This window comes from Myxocyprinus asiaticus, chromosome 28, assembly GCF_019703515.2.
Source record: "Myxocyprinus asiaticus isolate MX2 ecotype Aquarium Trade chromosome 28, UBuf_Myxa_2, whole genome shotgun sequence".
In the NCBI taxonomy this organism is placed as follows: domain Eukaryota; kingdom Metazoa; phylum Chordata; class Actinopteri; order Cypriniformes; family Catostomidae; genus Myxocyprinus; species Myxocyprinus asiaticus.
This window is the reverse complement of record NC_059371.1, coordinates 42,771,490-42,791,165: the sequence shown is the minus strand read 5'-3', so window position 1 is coordinate 42,791,165 and position 19,676 is coordinate 42,771,490. Positions and strand designations below refer to the sequence as shown.

The window sequence follows — 19,676 nt, the reverse complement described above, 5'->3', positions numbered from 1 at the left end:
CTCAATGATGGGGTGCCTCACAAGCGAGCATGCACAGTCGGTGCTGAACTGCCTGAAATCGTTCAGGCGGAGAACGGCGGTCCCACTGAAGCAATTTCAGAGGCTCCTGGGGCATATGGCTTCCTCAGCGGCGGTCACGCTGCTCGGGTTGATGCATATGAGACCGCTTCAGTACTGGCTTCAGACTCGAGTCCCGAGATGGGCATGGCGCCACGGGGCACATCGTGTGGGCATCACGCCGATCTGTTGCCGTTTGTTAAGCCCTTGGACAGACCTGGCATTTCTATGGGCAGGGGTTCCCCTAGAGCAGGTCTCCAAGTGTGTTGTGGTAACGACAGATGCCTCCATGTGTGGCTGGGGCTCCATGTGCAACGGGCACGCAGTCGCCGGCTCCTGGACAGGGCCTCAACTGCATTGGCATATCAATTGCCCCAGTATTGCTCGCTCACGCTCTCAAGACATGCCCCCCCCCCACCCAGGCGAATTCCCCTGAGGAAGGACCTTCTTTCTTAGGGATGGGGCACCATCTGGCACCCGCGACCAGACCTCTGGAATCTCCACGTCTGGCCCTTGGATGGGACCCGGAAGACCTAAGTGGCCTACCACCCACGGTGGTAGACACGATCACTTAGGCTAGGGCTCCCTCGATGAGGCGTTTTTCCCAACGCGAAGACCCCCAGAGATGCGCAGTCAGGTCGGTGCTTCCTTCCTGCAGGAGAGGCTGGAGGGGCGGCTGTCCCCCTCCACCTTGAAGGTGTACGTGGCCGCTATAGCAGCACACCATGACGCAATTGACGGTAAGTCTCTCGGGAAGCACGACCTGATCATCAGGTTCCTTAGAGGTGCGAGGAGGCTGAACCCTCCCAGACTGCACCTCATTCCCTCATGGGATCTCTCCATGGTCCTACGGGGAGCCCCGTTGGGCTTCTGGAGTCAGCTGAGCTAAAGGCACTCTTTTTGAAGACTGCCCACCTGACTGCACTCTCTCCTCCATCAAGAGGGTAGGGGACCTGCAGGCATTGTCTGTCAGCGACACGTGCCTGGAGTTCAGTCTGGGATACTCTCATGTGGTCCTGTGACCCCGACCGGGCTATGTGCCCAAGGTTCCCACGACCCCATTTAGGGATCAGGTGGTGAACCTGCAAGCGCTGCCCTAGGAGGAGGCAGACCCAGCCTTGTCGTTGCTGTGTCCGTTGCGTGCTTTGCGCACCTACTTGGATCACACGCAGAGCTTTAGATGCTCTGAGTAGCTCTTTGTCTGCTTTGGAGGACAGCGGAAAGGGAGCGCTGTCTCCAAACAGAGGATTGCCCACTGGGTCATTGATGCCATCGCTTTGGCATACCAAGCCCAGGACGTGCCGCCCCCCTTGGGGCTACGAGCACACTCTACTAGGAGTGTGGCGACCTCCTGGGCTCTGACCAACGGCACCTCTTTAACAGACATCTGCAGAGCAGTGAGCTGGGCAACATCCAACATCTTTGCGAGGTTCTACAATCTCTGGGTTAAGCCGGTCTCGTCCCGTGTTGTCAGGTACGAGCAGGTAAGTTGCGGGACAGCTGGCCAGGTGTACCGTTTGCGTATAGCGCCTTTCCCCTCCCGGAGGCGAAGACATGCACTATTTACCCCCAGTCGTGTTCAGGAAGTCATGGACCCTGAATGTCCTTCCTCCTTAGCCCTGTGGCAGGCGAGTTTGCGGAGAAACTCGTTGCCGGCCCAGTATGTGTGCTAACATGCGCTGGTTGCCCATATGTAACCCCATGTGATGTATCTTCCGCGAGACTGTTCCCCCATTGGTGAACCCGTGTCTTCCTTGGGCAGAGGCCCCTCTGCCCCCCGGTTGCCATGTTTGTAGAGCTCCTCCCTCCCTGGGTAGGACCTACCATGGGGACCTCTCCGCATGCGACACTGCTGGCATGACTCGGTAAGGCCATGGGACGTATTTCCACTCACTACCCTCCCTTCAGGCAGGGTGTGGTCTCCGTGGTGTCTTCCCCTTGGGAGTGACACCCCACCGATGCGGACACTTATGGCCCCCAATTGATAAACGATTTCCACTCTCTTGTCCCCGAGGTGCAGGGGACCGTTCGACGCTCGTAAGAGCGTTGGGGGAGGTTATGTGACGGCTAGGTGTGCTGACTACGAGACACACAGCGGTCTGCCCATCTCGCACCGCCAGTCCACGTAACACAGTTCAGCTTATTGTGGCATTTTGTATAGGGACCCCTAGTGTCACTACATCGACACAATGTCGAGTGAGTGACAGATAGGGAACGTCTTGTTTACTTTTGTAACCTCCGTTCCCTGATGGAGGGAACTAGACATTGCGTCCCTCCTGCCACAACACTGAACTACCCGCTGAAATGGCCGGGACCATGTCTCGGCTCCTCAGCACAAAACCTGAATGAGTGGTTGCGAGCCAGCTCCTTTTATACCCGTATGTCTGGGGGAGTGGCATGCAAATTCCACTCGCCAATTCCCATTGGCCTTTTCTCAAAGATCAGAGGTGTTTGGGGCTCCCAAGAGTGACCTCTAGTGTCACTACATCGACACAACATCTCGTATCCTCCATCAGGGAATGGAGGTTACGAAAGTAACCAAGACGTTTATTGGCTAAATATTAAAAGATAGCCCTTGCAAGGTTTAAGAATTATGTACAAAAATAGGAAATTGTGGGAAAATGTATAAGATGTAATGGGTGACATTGGAACTAATACATTTGAAAAGTATTATTGTCAAAAGCAGAGAGATATTGATTAGTTATGAATACATGAAAAGGAGGACATTAGAACATACAGAATAAGAGCATTAGAATGATTCAGTTACAGATAGACTGAAATTTCAGTTGAACCATTGATGAGTCCAGTCAGAATGGCAAATAAATTTTACTTACTGATTGACTGTTGCAACTAACAGCACTAAAGCAGCAGCTGAATTTAGTGATGAGAATGGGAGATTTGGATGAATAAGTTTATTATTTTGGATAAAAATTCTTTGAGAAAGGTTTAGAGTACAAACATCTTGAGAGACTTGTAGGAGAAAAACAAGAATAAGAATTGAGACCTTACAATGCCACATACTTGATTCAGACAAGGAAGCATAAAGTATTAGTTTATTAACATTGTTAATAAGTTGAAGATAATGTATAATAAGAAATTATTGGAGAGTAGTATATTTTAAAATAAGTTGTTAGATCATTTTAAATACTTTGAAGTCCTTAAATTAATTATTGGTTTTGCACAACGTATAATGATGTGTTATATTAAGGAGGTGAAAGTCTATGTTATGTTATTTGAAGAAGTAATTCTTATTGTTATACTACTATAGAACTACTTACAGTAGTAATTGTTTTTAAATTAAAGGAAAAATTTAGAAAATGTGATTTATGATATTTGGAAAAGCTTGAAAGGTTATTATGCTTATTGACTGTATGAAGGAAAATATAATGTTAGTAACTGATGGATTTACTGATGAAGAAGGGGAAAATGTTTAATAATAATAAATAAACTACATTTATATAGCGCTTTTCTGACACTATACTCAAAGTGCTTTACACAGTGAACAGGGGACTCTCCTCAACACCATAGTGCACCACACACCAGCAGTTGGTGGAGAGGAGAGATACAGCCAGTTAATGGATGGGGATTATTAGGAAGCCATGATCAATAAGGGCCAATGGGGGGGGGGGGGCACCATTTGGTCAGGACACCAGGTCTATACCCCTACTTTGTTTCAAGAAGTGTCTTGGGATTTTTAATGACCACAGAGAGTCAGGACCTCAATTTAACATATCATCCAAAGGACAGTGCCTTTTTACACAATAGTGTCCCCATCACTATATTGGGGCATTAGGACCTACACAGTCCACAGGGTGAGCATCCCCTGCTGGACTCCCTAATACCTCTTCCAGCAGCAACCTTAGTTTTCCCAGGAGGTCTCCCATCCAGATACTGACCAGGCTCAACCCTGCTTAGCCTCAGTAGTCAACCAATCTTGAGCTACAGGGTGATATGGCTGCTGGCAATAATTTACTGAATCTTCATAAGAACTTAGTAGAATAATAATGTCAATTGTTGTTATGCCAGCATAATTCATAAATGATTGTTAAACCTGATGTATGCATGTGTCAACTTGTTAACTATTAACAGCCAGAAAATTAATTTTGTGATTGGAGATTTATGCAACAATTGTCATAAAAGAACTTGTTTTATTTTGTCACAATGACATGATACATGAGAATTTTGTGTGAATGTAAGAGTTGGTTAATGAATTAAGAAGTGCTTTGTAAAATACTCAACCCAGTGGTAAAACTGGTACAGAGATTTTGAGAGTGTAGAAACACATTGAAAGTACTCTATTGAGTGGTCAGAGAACAGAAAACCAATTGCTTGTACATGCTTTGCGTGGCAAAAACAGTAGTGAAGTTTTGAGAACTGTTAAACATGATGGGATGTTTTATTTTATAGACAGGATCAATAACCCCAGAGACATTTCTTTTTTTCTTACAAGCTTTGCAGAGAAGCAAGCGGCCCATGGAAAAGTATTGAACAAAAGGTCATGAAACAAAAAATGACCCTGGGTTGACTTTATGCGTTTCAGATGAAAATATTGACTATAAAATGTTGACGAAAGGTCAAGTATACTTTGTGTTATAGAAAAATGATAAAATTAAGAAAACCTGTATTACTTACAATTGAAAGATTAAGAAATAATATATATATAGAAGGGGATATAGAATAAGAAATAATAAAGATAGAATATTTGCAATAGAGTAACCTTAGATATAATATTACATGAATATATTTAAAATGAATACATTTATAAATGGTGGAGAAATGTACATGATACTGTCAAAGTATGACAGAGTGAAGAAAATGTGTGTTATTAAGCCATATAATTAGACATCACAAATGAGTCAGTTTAATTACAAGAAGGGGATGTTGTATAGAAAATGCAATTGTCTGAACCAGTTTGAACATGTCCAACAGAGATGTCGGATGAAGAAGTGCAGGTGAAAGATGGTTGCAGAGTCTTGGCACAGAGACAGACACACAGAGTTGACCTTGAGGTCAACAAGAGTAAGGGGTTTTGGGGTAATTTCCAGAAGTCTTCGGAAGACACGGACTTCAAAGCTATAACTGATGTGATCGATGGACACGCTGTCTATAAAAAGCTGCTGCAGAGAAGATTTAGATGCTGTTGTGTCCAGCGCAGTATCTCCAACACGACGAACTCCAGCCATGATGCCTTTGAAAAACTCTTTGATAATTTTTTTGTTTTAGATTTTTTACTTACCTTTACATTTTGATTGCTAAGAAAATTGTAACCAGTAAAATGATTGTACAGACTACAAAAAGACTTTCCTACCGAGGCTTTAGTGTTTTAAGTCTGTGAGCCAGAACATACTGCAAAGGAGTCTTTCGTCCAGGTTGTAAGTATAATTTATGCTCCACGCACTGTGGTGAGTACATCTAACAACCAAAATGTATTTTTATAACAGCAACATCACCAGTATGTTTATGTTTACATTTCATTTACCACCTTACCTGCAGATAACCACAGTTGATATTAGATACTTGGCCAAAGGCTGATTTTAGTTGAATGAAACATTTTATTTTTTCAAAAATCTCAAGTACTTGACAAAATTAATAAATCCGCATAAACCATATTCACCCACAAAACACATTTTTCTATGTTGTGTATTTGCAAAATATAAAGGAATATACATGAATGTAATGAATCTTAAGTGTACACATCTTCACACTGCTGCACTCAATGTAAAATAGCAAAAAACTATAGCAATTTTAACTAATCTAGCTTAAAGTTAAACTTAACATTAAAAGAAATGAACTTTGAACTTGAACTTGATTTAAATTTTAATATCAGTGCAACAGTTCTTAAGTAAAGTTATTTACTAGTGATGGGACGATATACGATATGAGGTTCACGATTCAATATCTCGATTCGACATATATACTGATATATATACACAGGTGCATCTCAATAAATTAGAATGTCGTGGAAAAGTTCATTTATTTCAGTAATTCAACTCAAATTGTGAAACTCGTGTATTAAATAAATTCAATGCACACAGACTGAAGTAGTTTAAGTCTTTGGTTCTTTTAATTGTGATTTTGGCTCACATGTAACAAAACCCACCAGTTCACTATCTCAAAAAATTAGAATACATCATAAGACCAATAAAAAAAAACATTTTTAGTGAATTGTTGGCCTTCAGGAAAGTATGTTCATTTACTGTATATGTACTCAATACTTGGTAGGGGCTCCTTTTGCTTTAATTACTGCCTCAATTCGGCGTGGCATGGAGGTGATCAGTTTGTGGCACTGCTGAGGTGGTATGGAAGCCCAGGTTTCTTTGACAGTGGCCTTCAGCTCATCTGCATTTTTTGGTCTCTTGTTTCTCATTTTCCTCTTGACAATACCCCATAGATTCTCTATGGGGTTCAGGTCTGGTGAGTTTGCTGGCCAGTCAAGCACACCAACACCATGGTCATTTAACCAACTTTTGGTGCTTTTGGCAGTGTGGGCAGGTGCCAAATCCTGCTGGAAAATGAAATCAGCATCTTTAAAATGCTGGTCAGCAGAAGGAAGCATGAAGTGCTCCAAAATTTCTTGGTAAATGGGTGCAGTGACTTTGGTTTTCAAAAAACACAATGGACCAACACCAGCAGATGACATTGCACCCCAAATCATCACAGACTGTGGAAACTTAACACTGGACTTCAAGCAACTTGGGCTATGAGCTTCTCCACCCTTCCTCCAGACTCTAGGACCTTGGTTTCCAAATGAAATACAAAACTTGCTCTCATCTGAAAAGAGGACTTTGGACCACTGGGCAACAGTCCAGTTCTTCTTCTCCTTAGCCCAGGTAAGACGCCTCTGACGTTGTCTGTGGTTCAGGAGTGGCTTAACAAGAGGAATACGACAACTGTAGCCAAATTCCTTGACACGTCTGTGTGTGGTGGCTCTTGATGCCTTGACCCCAGCCTCAGTCCATTCCTTGTGAAGTTCACCCAAATTCTTGAATTGATTTTGCTTGACAATCCTCATAAGGCTGCGGTTCTCTCGGTTGGTTGTGCATCTTTTTCTTCCACACTTTTTCCTTCCACTCAACTTTCTGTTAACATGCTTGGATACAGCACTCTGTGCTTCTTTGGCAATGAATGTTCGTGGCTTACCCTCCTTGTGAAGGGTGTCAATGATTGTCTTCTGGACAACTGTCAGATCAGCAGTCTTCCCCATGATTGTGTAGCCTAGTGAACCAAACTGAGAGACCATTTTGAAGGCTCAGGAAACCTTTGCAGGTGTTTTGAGTTGATTAGCTGATTGGCATGTCACCATATTCTAATTTTTTGAGATAGTGAATTGGTGGGTTTTTGTTAAATGTGAGCCAAAATCATCACAATTAAAAGAACCAAAGACTTAAACTACTTCAGTCTGTGTGCACTGAATTTATTTAATACTCGAGTTTCACAATTTGAGTTGAATTACTGAAATAAATGAACTTTTCCACGACATTCTAATTTATTGAGATGCACCTGTATATATATTTAATTTTGTTGCAAAATGCACATCCTTTCTCATCAAAATGAAGTTCTTTAATAGATAATCTAAATGTTCAAAGTTTAAATAGTAATAGTTTCTCATAAACCTTACACTAAGAATGAGCCTTCAAAACTAGTGGGGTATATTCAGGCTGATCATTTAGGTGCAGAACAAGTAATAGAACTGAACAGAGCCTGTACTGAAAAAGTATGTTAAAATGTGTATTCATTATTTTAAATAATTTTATATTCACATTTTAACTTTTTAAAATGACAAAATTCTACTTTCTATCAATTTTATATGTAATTAATGAAATGAGCTGTCGATGCTTAAAATAATGTGTACAATTTACAAGCGATAACATTGAGTTTACATTCATTTGTATGACAAGCACTAAAATGGTACTATCACTTTAAGAGTTTAACAAGAATCTCACAGACTCGCACAGGTGTTGAAGTTCATTCATTAACGAGACAGAAGTCTCATTTTTTAGCGCATCCATGCTATTTGTGATCAAAATAAATTTTTTATCTTACTTTTTATCTGACTGTAAAGAACAGAAAGGATAGTAAAAGACACATTATTCAACCAAAGTGGAGTGAGGGATGTCATCTTTGATGGACACACATTACATGGAAGAAATGGTCCGTTTTAATCTCAAGCACTTTTCAACAAAACTAGGCGATTTTCCAGGTATTCAAAATACTTAAATCTCTAAAAGCTAAATACAGGCACTTTAAGCACTCCAAGGACCTTGTGCGACCCCTGTAAAGTGTAGAAAAAAGTGCAGTAGGGGCAAAATCAAGATAGATTATGATGTTTGACAGGTCATTTAATTTATGACCACATGGACAGAAAACAATGTTTCAAATTTCAAATTATCGAGTTTTGCCTCAATATTTTTCATCATTTTTTTGGTTCACGATATATCGAAATTCAATATATCATCACATCCTTATTCTTTACTTTTGCAATATTCAGCTTTTCACAACACTGTGATGTTTGCACACACCTAATTCAAGTGAACCTACTCTCTAGTACAGCGTTTCCCAAACGGGGTGCCATCAAGCGAGATTAGGGGTGCCATGTAAAAAATCCATCAAACATTTCTAAAATCCAAATATGCACGTAAAATTAACTATTTCATATAATCAAACCATGAAGTCATTTTTATTTGTATAGCGCCTTTCACAACACACATTGTTTCAAAGCATTGTGTAGTTTGATCAAATACGATTGAGAATTGTGTTTAAAAATAAGTAATTAAATAATAATTGTATTTATAACCCCAGTGAGCAAGCCGAAGGCGACTGTGGCAAGGAACACAAAACTCCATAAGATGTTGGTTAATGGAGAAAAATAACCTTGGGAGAAACCAGGCTCACTGTGGGGGCCAGTTCCCCTCTGGCTAACAACATGAATATAATGCCAATATTACTTATGTATAGTGCAAGTCATGGTATAAAATTATTAAACTAAGTGTTAAGGGTCAGTGTTTAAACAAAGATTTTGTATGAACTTTAAGATTAATGACTAATGTCTTTGAAGTCCATCCTAGATTAACTGCAAAAGTTCACAAGTTAAACCGCCGAGGGGCTAAGAAAGGTGATAGCGTTTGATGCTTCATCTCTAAAACAGTACAAAAATGCTTGCGTCTTGAGATTTATTAAAGAAGATTCAAAAATCCAAAGAGCAAACATGAATGAATTCCAAGACATGAGTATGAGTTTGTATGATGTAAACAATATGAAATATGTGCTCCAAACTTACCCCCTTCCCTCCATTTGAACACATACCAGCACGTGTTTTAACCCCAAATTATGATTGACACACATTGCCCCTTCTAGTCACATGACACTTAACATTTAAAGAGACATGAAACAATTAGGTTTAAGATGGTTCCTACACCTATCAAAGTAACGAGTGATGATAATAATAATAATAACAATAATTTTGCATCTCTCTCTCTCATGTGCAGCATTCCGCAGCTCATTGGTTCGCTCCTGTTTATAATCAACGAAGTTGTCTACTTTGCCAGCGCGTAACATTAGAGCGATTGCCTACATCACCCTTAACAAAAAGGCAAAAATAACAAAAATGCTTTATGGTGAAGAGAAACACTTAAAACAGACAATTCATCATCATGATAAACACCTGTTACATCTCTCATCTTCATCTGACATGATGTATACAGGTACGTAAATGACAAAAAGGTTTGTAATTACAGTAAATGTGTGATTTAATGTGTACATCTGTCATTTATTTCTGCACATGCAATACATACTTATTAAAAAACACATCTATTAATTTTTGCTTCGTATTTGCTGAATTACGGTTTTTGTAGCTGTTATCATAATAATAACAATAAAAAAAATTTTTTAAGAATAACTACTGAAGTGAATATTAATCATGTATTTCATTGAATGCATTCATCTGCTCAACAAAATCACTCACAGTAATGTAATTCTAAACGTATGTAAACCTGGTTCACCCAACCAAGGAGCTCCAAGCACCCAACGGTCAACGGAAAGGAAGTCCCGCCTTACAGGAAAAAGAGCCAATCACCTTTTAAATACAGACATCACCTGTCAACCAACTCACATTAGCTATACAAGCTGGGAAAATTGAGCAGTAATCTGTCTGGCCATACTCCGTTGAGAATGTCATCAACAAGGTGTTTCCATCCGCAGAACTGCCGCTCACTGGATGTTTTTTGTTTTTGGCACCATTCTTAGTAATTCTAGAGACTGTTGTGTGTGAAAATCCCAGGAGATCAGCAGTTACAGAAATACTCAAACCAGTCCTTCTGCCACCAACAATCATGCCACGGTCCAAATCACTGAAATACAATTTTTTTTTAACTGAAGCTCCTGACCTGTAACTGCCGAGGCTGAGAAAGTTTAAGAAACCCTGCTGAGCAAAACTCTTTCCATAGTGTGAGCACTTGTAAGGTTTCTCTCCAGTATGAATTCTCTCGTGAGTTTTCAGGGTTTGTGACTGAGTGAAACTCTTTCCACAGTGTGAGCACTTGTAGAGTTTTCTCCAGTATGAATTCTCTCATGTATTTTCAGGGTTTCTAACTGAGTAAAACTCTTTCCACAGTGTGAGCACTTGTATGGTTTCTCTCCAGTATGAGTTCTCTCATGTGTTTTCAGGTGTTGTGACTGAGTGAAACTCTTTCCACAGTGTGAGCACTTGTATGGTTTCTCTCCAGTATGAATTCTCTCGTGTGTTTTCAGGGTTTGTGACTGAATGAAACTCTTTCCACAGTGTGAGCACTTGTAGAGTTTTCTCCAGTATGAATTCTCTCATGTATTTTCAGGGTTTCTGACTGAGTAAAACTCTTTCCACAGTGTGAGCACTTGTATGGTTTCTCTCCAGTATGAGTTATCTCATGTGTTTTCAGGTATTTTCTCTGAGTGAAACTCATTCCACAGTATGCGCACTTGTAAGGTTTCTCTCCAGTATGAGATCTCTCGTGTGTTTTCAGGTATTTTCTCTGAGTGAAACTCTTTCCACAGTATGCGCACTTGTAAGGTTTCTCTCCAGTATGAATTCTCTCGTGTGTTTTCAGGGTTTGTGACTGAGTGAAACTTTTTCCACAGTGTGAGCACTTGTATGGTTTCTCTCCAGTATGAATTCTCTCGTGTGTTTTCAAGGTTTGTGACTGAGTGAAACTTTTTCCACAGTGTGAGCACTTGTATGGTTTCTCTCCTGTATGAATTCTCTTGTGTGTTTTCAGGTGTTCTGACTGAGTGAAACTCTTTCCACATTGTGAGCACTTGTATGGTTCCTCTCCAGTATGAAATCTCTCATGTGATTTCAGGTTTTTTCTCTGAGTGAAACTCTTTCCACATTGTGAGCACTTGTATGGTTTCTCTCCAGTATGAAATCTCTCGTGTAGTTTCAGGTTTTTTCTGTGAGTGAAACTCTTTCCGCAGTGTGAGCACTTGTATGGTTTCTCTCCAGAATGAATTATCTCATGTGTTTTCAGGATTTCTGACCGAGTGAAACTCTTTCCACAGTGTGAGCACTTGTATGGTTTCTCTCCAGTATGAAATCTCTCATGTGATTTCAGGTTTTTTCTCTGAGTGAAACTCTTTTCACAGTGTGAGCACTTGTATGGTTTCTCTCCGGTATGAATTTTCTCATGTGTTTTCAGGATTTCTGACCGAGTGAAACTCTTTCCACAGTGTGAGCACTTGTATGGTTTTTCTCCAGTATGAATTCTTTGGTGCTGTTTCAAGTTTTCAACTTTAATAAAGATTTTTCCACATTCAAAGCACATGTGAGCACCCACACTGGTATGTATTTTCTGGTGCTGTTTCAAATAGGACAGGTGTGCAAAACTCATTCCACAAAAAGAACAATTGTAAGGCTTCTCATTAGTGTGAGTTTTCATATGTTGTTTTAGGTACTGTGCCAGAACAAATGTTTTACCACACTTATCACATTCAAATGATTTTTCTCCAGAGTGCCAAAAGAGATGACTCTTGAGACTGGGTGCATATGCAAAACTTTTCTCACACTGATGACACGTGTAAGGCTTCTCTCCTGTGTGGATTCTTGTGTGGGCATCAAGATGTTCTTTATGTTTAAATCCTTTCCCACACTGATGGCACATGTATGGTCTCTCTCCAGTATGAACTCGCATGTGTCTATTAAGATATCTTTTATATGTGAAACTCTTTCCACACTGAGAGCAGGTGAAAGATTTCTTGGCTGCTCTTCTTTGAGGCTTTTTTGGAGAGAAATTCTTTTCAGTGTTTGAGTCACTGAAAGATTTTTCTCCAGTTATGAAATCATGCTGTTCGTCCTCCATTTCATTCAGTTCTTCACATTCCTCTCTCACTTCCATCAGCTCTACAATGAACACAATAGAGGGACAAATTTAAATCATCAAATTGAACCCTAATTTAATAGCAGTATACAAAAAACGTCCAGTATTTATGATTTTTGCTGTGCAAACAATTTATATTTATACCAACAATTCTGACTGATAACTTAATTTCATGATTTTAGTCATTTAGATTAAATGTGAATCACAGTTTGGGGCGGGCAATATGACCAAAGTTTTATATCACAATATGAGCCATTCTATCATGACATATATATATCACATCATAGCAATTATTTTTGAAAAATCAATCAAATAAATGTAATGTATTAACCATATTGTAACGCCTATTTTTGAATAATCCAGTTAGAGGTCTGCATTCTGCAGAAGTCCCACAGGACCTGATTAGATTTCTTTTGGCACAGGATTAAATAAGTTGAAGGCATAAGCGGACGGTACTTCCAAGAGATGTGGATGGCAGCGGGCGGTCACAGAAAAGCCTGAAAAATCCAATGTGGATCTCTTTCTTTATTTTATTAATTAATGAATGCATGAAAAAAAAAAAAAAGAATATTTTTTAATGTAAAATGCATGTGCACATAGCTTGTGCATTAAATTATCCAATATTTAGAGCAGGCAGGTAGTCAACTGGGCTTTAGAAGAATGACAGAGAAGAGAGCACTGTGTGTCATCAAAAGATGTGAAACTTGGACTAGAAAATGGTCAATTTAGTTTTAGGAAACCAACCGCAGACAAATTGGCGTCCTTTTTACATGTCGTCTGATAATTGCAATAATAGAAAAATAAAACGTTCTTTGTGTATACTTGTTGTCTATTTATATGGCTTTTGTGCTATGTGGAAAACAAATGGTCAATTCCACAAAAATGTCAACCATACCATGAAAAAATAAATGTTAAGCAAATGATCAAAAACTCAAGTTGTTTATTTAGGTCTACATTTTACTGTATTATAGTGCTATAATATATTTTTTTTAGAAAACTGCATTGTTTATCCACCTCTTATGAGGAGCGCAACATTTCTAAAACAACATTTTCAACCAGCTAACTCGCATGGCCGGTTTATTTACATCCTACCGTAAAGGACATGCCTCAGTGTTTATTATAAAATGTATACTTGTTTACAGTTCAAATGTGTTTATATGGTTGATTTTGTTAACTATTACTTTAAATAGTCATTGCTAAAATTATTTCAGAGGCATGTTCAGGTTTAACAAGTAAATTATAAATTTAGTGAGGGAAAGTTGGTTTGAAGTTCGATATTCGTTGGGCATTTGGTTTCTCTTACCCACGCTCTCTGCAGGAGACAATCTTACAAACTTTAATTTACACTCTTATTTTAAAGAGAATATAACTGTATTATACAGGCATAAAACATCGTATTCAGAACAGTCAATGCAATCGTTCGTTCAATTTGCATGAAAGTTAAACACATACGTATAAATATAACAAAGTGCTGTATGGTTTATGTATTTAATGTGCCCTCTTTTGGACTAAGAAAAAAAACTTCAATTTAAAAATCAACTGACTTTAAATTCGAATTTAATAAAAATGTTGAACATACTTAAGGTAAAACATTTAATTTAGTTTCTCTGCCCGAATGACAGCTCTGATCAACCAGGCAAATGGGGAAAAAAAATTATTTCATTGATCTGGACCGAGGCATGATTGTTGGTGCAAGATGGGCTGGTTTGAGTATTTCTGTAACTGTTGATCTCCTGTAATTTTCAGGCACAACAGTCTCTAGATTTTACTCCGAATGTTGACAAAAAAAACAAATAAAACATCCGGTGAGTGGCAGTTCTGTGGATGGAAACACCTTGTTGATGAGAGAGGCCAACAGAGAATGACCAGACTGGTTTGAACTGACAAAATCTACGGTAACTCAGATAACCACTCTGTACAATTGTGGTGAGAAAAATATACTGATATTATATATATATATATATATATATATATATATATATATATATATATATATATACACACACTATATTGCCAAAAGTATTCGCTCATCTGCCTTTAGACGCATATGAACTTAAGTGACATCCCATTCTTAATCCATAGGGTTTAATATGACATCGGCCCACCCTTTGCAGCTATAACAGCTTCAACTCTTCTGGGAAGGCTTTCCACAAAGTTTAGGAGTGTGTTTATGGGAATTTTTGACCATTCTTCCAGAAGCGCATTTGTGAGGTCAGACACTGATGTTGGACGAGAAGGCCTGGCTCGCAGTCTTCGCTCTAATTCATCCCAAAGGTGCTCTATCGGGTTGAGGTCAGGACTCTGTGCAGGCCAGTCAAGTTCTTCCACACCAAACTCGCTCATCCATGTCTTTATGGACCTTGCTTTGTGCACTGGTGCGCAGTCATGTTGGAACAGGAAGGGGCCATCCCCAAACTGTTCCCACAAAGTTGGGAGCATGGAATTGTCCAAAATCTCTTGGTATGCTGAAGCATTCAGAGTTCCTTTCACTGGAACTAAGGGGCCAAACCGTTCTCCTGGCAACCGCCGAACCCAGACTCGTCCATCAGATTGCCAGATGGAGAAGTGCGATTCGTCACTCCAGAGAACGCGTCTCCACTGCTCTAGAGTCCAGTGGCGGCGTGCTTTACACCACTGCATCCGACGCTTTGCATTGCACTTGGTGATGTATGGCTTGGATGCAGCTGCTCGGCCATGGAAACCCATTCCATGAAGCTCTCTACGCACTGTTCTTGAGCTAATCTGAAGGCCACATGAACTTTGGAGGACTGTAGCGATTGACTCTGCAGAAAGTTGGCGACCTCTGCGCACTATGCACCTCAGCATCCGCTGACCCCGCTCTGTCATTTTACGTGGCCTACCACTTCGTGGCTGAGTTGCTGTCATTCCCAATCGCTTCCACTTTGTTATAATACCACTGACAGTTGACTGTGGAATATTTAGTAGCGAGGAAATTTCACGACTGGACTTGTTGCACAGGTGGCATCCTATCACAGTACCACGCTGGAATTCACTGAGCTCCTGAGAGCAGCCCATTCTTTCACAAATGTTTGTAGAAGCAGTCTGCATGCCTAGGTGCTTCATTTTATACACCTGTGGCCATGGAAGTGATTGGAACACCTGAATTCAATTATTTGGATGGGTGAGCGAATTATTTTGGCAATATATATATATATATATATATATATATATATATATATATATATATATTATACACACACACATGCACACATACAGCTGAAGTCAGAAGTTTACATACACCTTAGCCAAATACATTTAAACTCAGTTTTTCACAATTCCTGACATTTAATCGTAGAAAACATTCCCTGTCTTAGGTCATTTAGGATCACTACTTAATTTTAAGAATGTGAAATATCAGAATAATAGTAGAGAGAATGAATTCTTTCAGCTTTTATTTCTTTCATCATATTCCCAGTGTCAGAAGTTTACATATATTTGTTAGTATTTGTAACATTGGCTTTAAATTGTTTAACTTGGGTCAAACGTTTTGGGTAGCCTTCCACAAGCTTCTCACAATAAATTGCTGGAATTTTGGCCCATTCCTCCAGACAGAACTGGTGTAACTGAGTCAGGTTTGTAGGCCTCCTTGCATGCACATGCTTTTTCTGTTCAGCCCACAGATTTTTTTTTATCAGATTGATGTCAGGGCTTTGTGATGGCAACTCCAATACCTTGACTTTGTTGTCCTTAAGCCATTTTGCCACAACTTTGGAGGTATGCTTGGGGTTATTGTCCATTTGGAAGACCCATTTGCGACAGTGTTTTAACTTCCTGGCTGATGTCTGGAGATGTTATTTCAATATCTCCACATAATTTTCCTTCCTCATGATGCCATATACAGTGCATCCGGAAAGTATTCACAGCGCTTCACTTTTTCCACATTTTGTTATGTTACAGCCTTATTCCAAAATGGATTAAATTAATTATTTTCCTCAATTCTACAAACAATACCCCATAATGACAACGTGAAAGAAGTTTGTTTGAAATCTTTGCAAATGTATTAAAAAAAAAAAAATCACATGTACATAAGTATTCACAGCCTTTGCTCAATACTTTGCTGAAGCACCTTTGGCACCAATTACAGCCTCAAGTCTTGGCACACCTATTTTTGGGCAGATTCTCCCATTCTTCTTTGCAGGACCTCTCAAGCTCCATCAGGTTGGATGGGGAGCGTCGGTGCACAGCCATTTTCAGATCTCTCCAGAGATGTTCAATCGGGTTCAAGTCTGGGCTCTGGCTGGGCCATTCAAGGACATTCACAGAGTTGTCCCGGAGCCACTCCTTTGTTATCTTGGCTGTGTGCTTAGGGTCGTTGTCCTGTTGGAAGATGAACCTTTGCCCCAGTCTGAGGTCCAGAGCGCTCTGGAGCAGGTTTTCATCAAGGATGTCTCTGTACAGTGTTGCATTCATCTTTCCCTCGATCCTGACTAGTCTCCCAGTTCCTGCCGCTGAAAAACATCCCCACAGCATGATGCTGCCACCACCATGCTTCACTGTAGGGATGGTATTTGCCAGGTGATGAGCGGTGCCTGGATTCCTCCAGACATGACGCGTGCCATTCAGGCCAAAGAGTTCAATCTTTGTTTCTCATGATCTGAGAGTCCTTCAGGTGCCTTTTGGCAAACTCCAGGTGGGCTGTCCTGTGCCTTTTACTGAGGAGTGGCTTCCGTCTGGCCACTCTACCATACAGGCCTGATTGGTGGAGTGCTGCAGAGATGGTTGTTCTTCTGGAAGGTCCTCCTCTCTCCACAGAGAAACGCTGGAGCTCTGTCAGAGTGACCATCTGGTTCTTGGTCACCTCCCTGACTAAGGCCCTTCTCCCTCGATCGCTCAGTTTGGCCGGGTGGCCAGCTCTAGGAAGAGTCCTGGTGGTTCCAAACTTCTTCCATTTACAGATGATGGAGGCCACAGTGCTCAATGGGACCTTCAATGCTGCAGACATTTTTCTGTACCCTTCCCCAGATCTGTGCTTCGATACAATCCTGTCTCGGAGGTCTACAGACAATTCCTTGGACTTCATGGCTTGGTTTGTGCTCTGACATGCACTGTTAACTGTGGGACCTTATATAGACAGGTGTGTGCCTTTCCAAATCATGTCCAATCAACTGAATTTACCACAGGTGGACTCCAATCAAGTTGTAGAAACATCTCATGGATGCACATGAGCTCAATTCTGAGTGTCATGGCAAAGGCTGTGAATACTTATGTACATGTGATTTTCAAACAAACTTGTGTGTATAATATATATCATCATATCGCCCAGCTCTAGTCACAGAACGAAAGTCATACATGTTTGAAATAACATGAGGGTCAGTACATGCACCTTTTTAAAAGACAACTGAGCAGTAAAACTAACATAAAAACAGCAGGGAACTTTTTAGTTTGACCTGTGAGTGATAAAACTGTCTTTCTTGTATCAAACTCTGACATAACAGAGGATTGTCATGAAAATGTAACAACATTAAAAAAAGAAACATACCTGCAGGAATACAATCATCATCATCATCTTCATCACTCTGTTGTTCCTCTGCTGTGGTTTCTCCTCTCATCTTCATCAGGTTCCTGCAGTCCAGCAGCTTCACTGAACACATCTTCACTGGTATCTGCAGCATCTGCTGTTCATCATCATCTTCATCACTCTGTTGTTCTTCTGTTGTGTTTTCTTCTTTTATCCCCTCCTGCTTCACTTCAATCTTCACTGGTGTCTGCAGCATCTGCTGTTCATCCTCATCTTCATCATTCTGTTGTTCTTCTGTTGTGTTTTCTTCTTTTATCCCCTCCTGCTTCACTTCAACCTTCACTAGTGTCTGCAGCATCTGCTGTTCTCCAGCATGAATCACATCCACCTGCTCTCTCATGATGAACATCTGAACACAAAAACATCATCATTATAATGGACTGACATTCATCAAACTCTAAAAGATTATTATATGATTATACACAAGAACAGATCTGTTCTTTCAGAAATGGTTTAAATATAAATGTGTGTTTGTTTTTTTATTCCTGACTGCAGGAATATTATAACAGATTATATATAAATAAATAAAGTTCTTCTGAACGCAAACGATTGATTATTTTTAGAAACAAAACAGGCTTCCTAACTCCTCCTCCACGTGACGTCATCCCTCTCATGAGCGCACGTCACAGAGATGTACGGAAGCGAACATTTGAAGATAAAAAGTATATAAGTATTGTTTTGTTTCTAAAAATAATCAATTTGCATTAAGAAGAACTTTATTTGTCGACTGGAGTCATGTGGATTATTTTGATGCACCCTAAATATGCATTTTGAACCATCAAAAAAATGGAGTACATTCACCTGCATTGTTTAGAGGAGGCGGCCTGAAATGAAATCCTAAAAATCTTAAATTATGTTTTGATGAAGAAAGAAACTCAAGATACATCTTGGATGGCCTGAGGGTGAGTAAATTATCAGCAAATTTTCATTTTTGGGTGAACTATTCCTTTAAATAAAAATGCACAGAATGGAATTTTCGGAATTTTGGGATCAGGCTTTAAAGGTTTACGCGACGTTTTAGGACATTACCAAAACGTTTCTGGAACGTTACTCAAAGTTTGTCAAGCTTGAACTTTACCAACACGTCTTCAAACTGGACTAAAATATAAACATGAGTTTAGCCACAGACAGAAAGTGTAAATAAACCTGTTCTGAAGTGTTTTAGTTGTTTTGTTCACCTCTTGTATATGACCAGTAATCCCAAAAGTATTTACACAATCTTCAGGAAACCAAAAAGTGTTTGTTTGTGCCCGTCTCTCCAATATATATTATCACCTTCATTGAACTCATTTACAGTCAGTCACTGGATTTAAAGAGCTCATATATCAGAAATGAAACATGATATTCACAGATTTCTTCTTGTTTCTCCTGAAACTGAATATTTTAAAGCGTGCGTCACAAAACAAGAGACACACGTCGATAAAAAGCTTCTTTTACAGTCATTAAAACGCCAAAGAGAGAAAAATATACAACATGCACAACAAAATACAACTCAAATTAAATATAAATCTCACAAATGATGTAAAACACATTGAACACGTACCGAACTGAGCACTCAAACTGTAGTAGTGTCTGAATTCGTCCCCTATTCACTATATAGTGCACTATTTGGGATGTTGGAGTTCTTTCTACTACTTGTATTTTCTGTCGGTTTATAAAACAACTTCTGGTGAATTTCCGACATCTGCTGGACTGGAGTGTTTAAAATACCAACATCTGATTAATCAGTCCTG

General features: G+C 39.9%; 2 protein-coding genes and 1 pseudogene across 3 annotated transcripts in view; 1 reads left to right on the top strand and 2 right to left on the bottom strand.

The window, feature by feature from the left end:
- The window catches only part of LOC127418621 (zinc finger protein 501-like), a 315,184-nt gene that overhangs the window by 66,355 nt on the left and 229,153 nt on the right, over positions 1-19,676 (bottom strand). The window lies entirely within an intron of this gene.
- LOC127418556 (zinc finger protein 271-like) overlaps positions 1-19,676 on the top strand; it is a 270,645-nt gene that overhangs the window by 129,257 nt on the left and 121,712 nt on the right. The window lies entirely within an intron of this gene.
- On the bottom strand, positions 8,731-19,171 carry LOC127418560 (zinc finger protein 665-like; annotated as a pseudogene).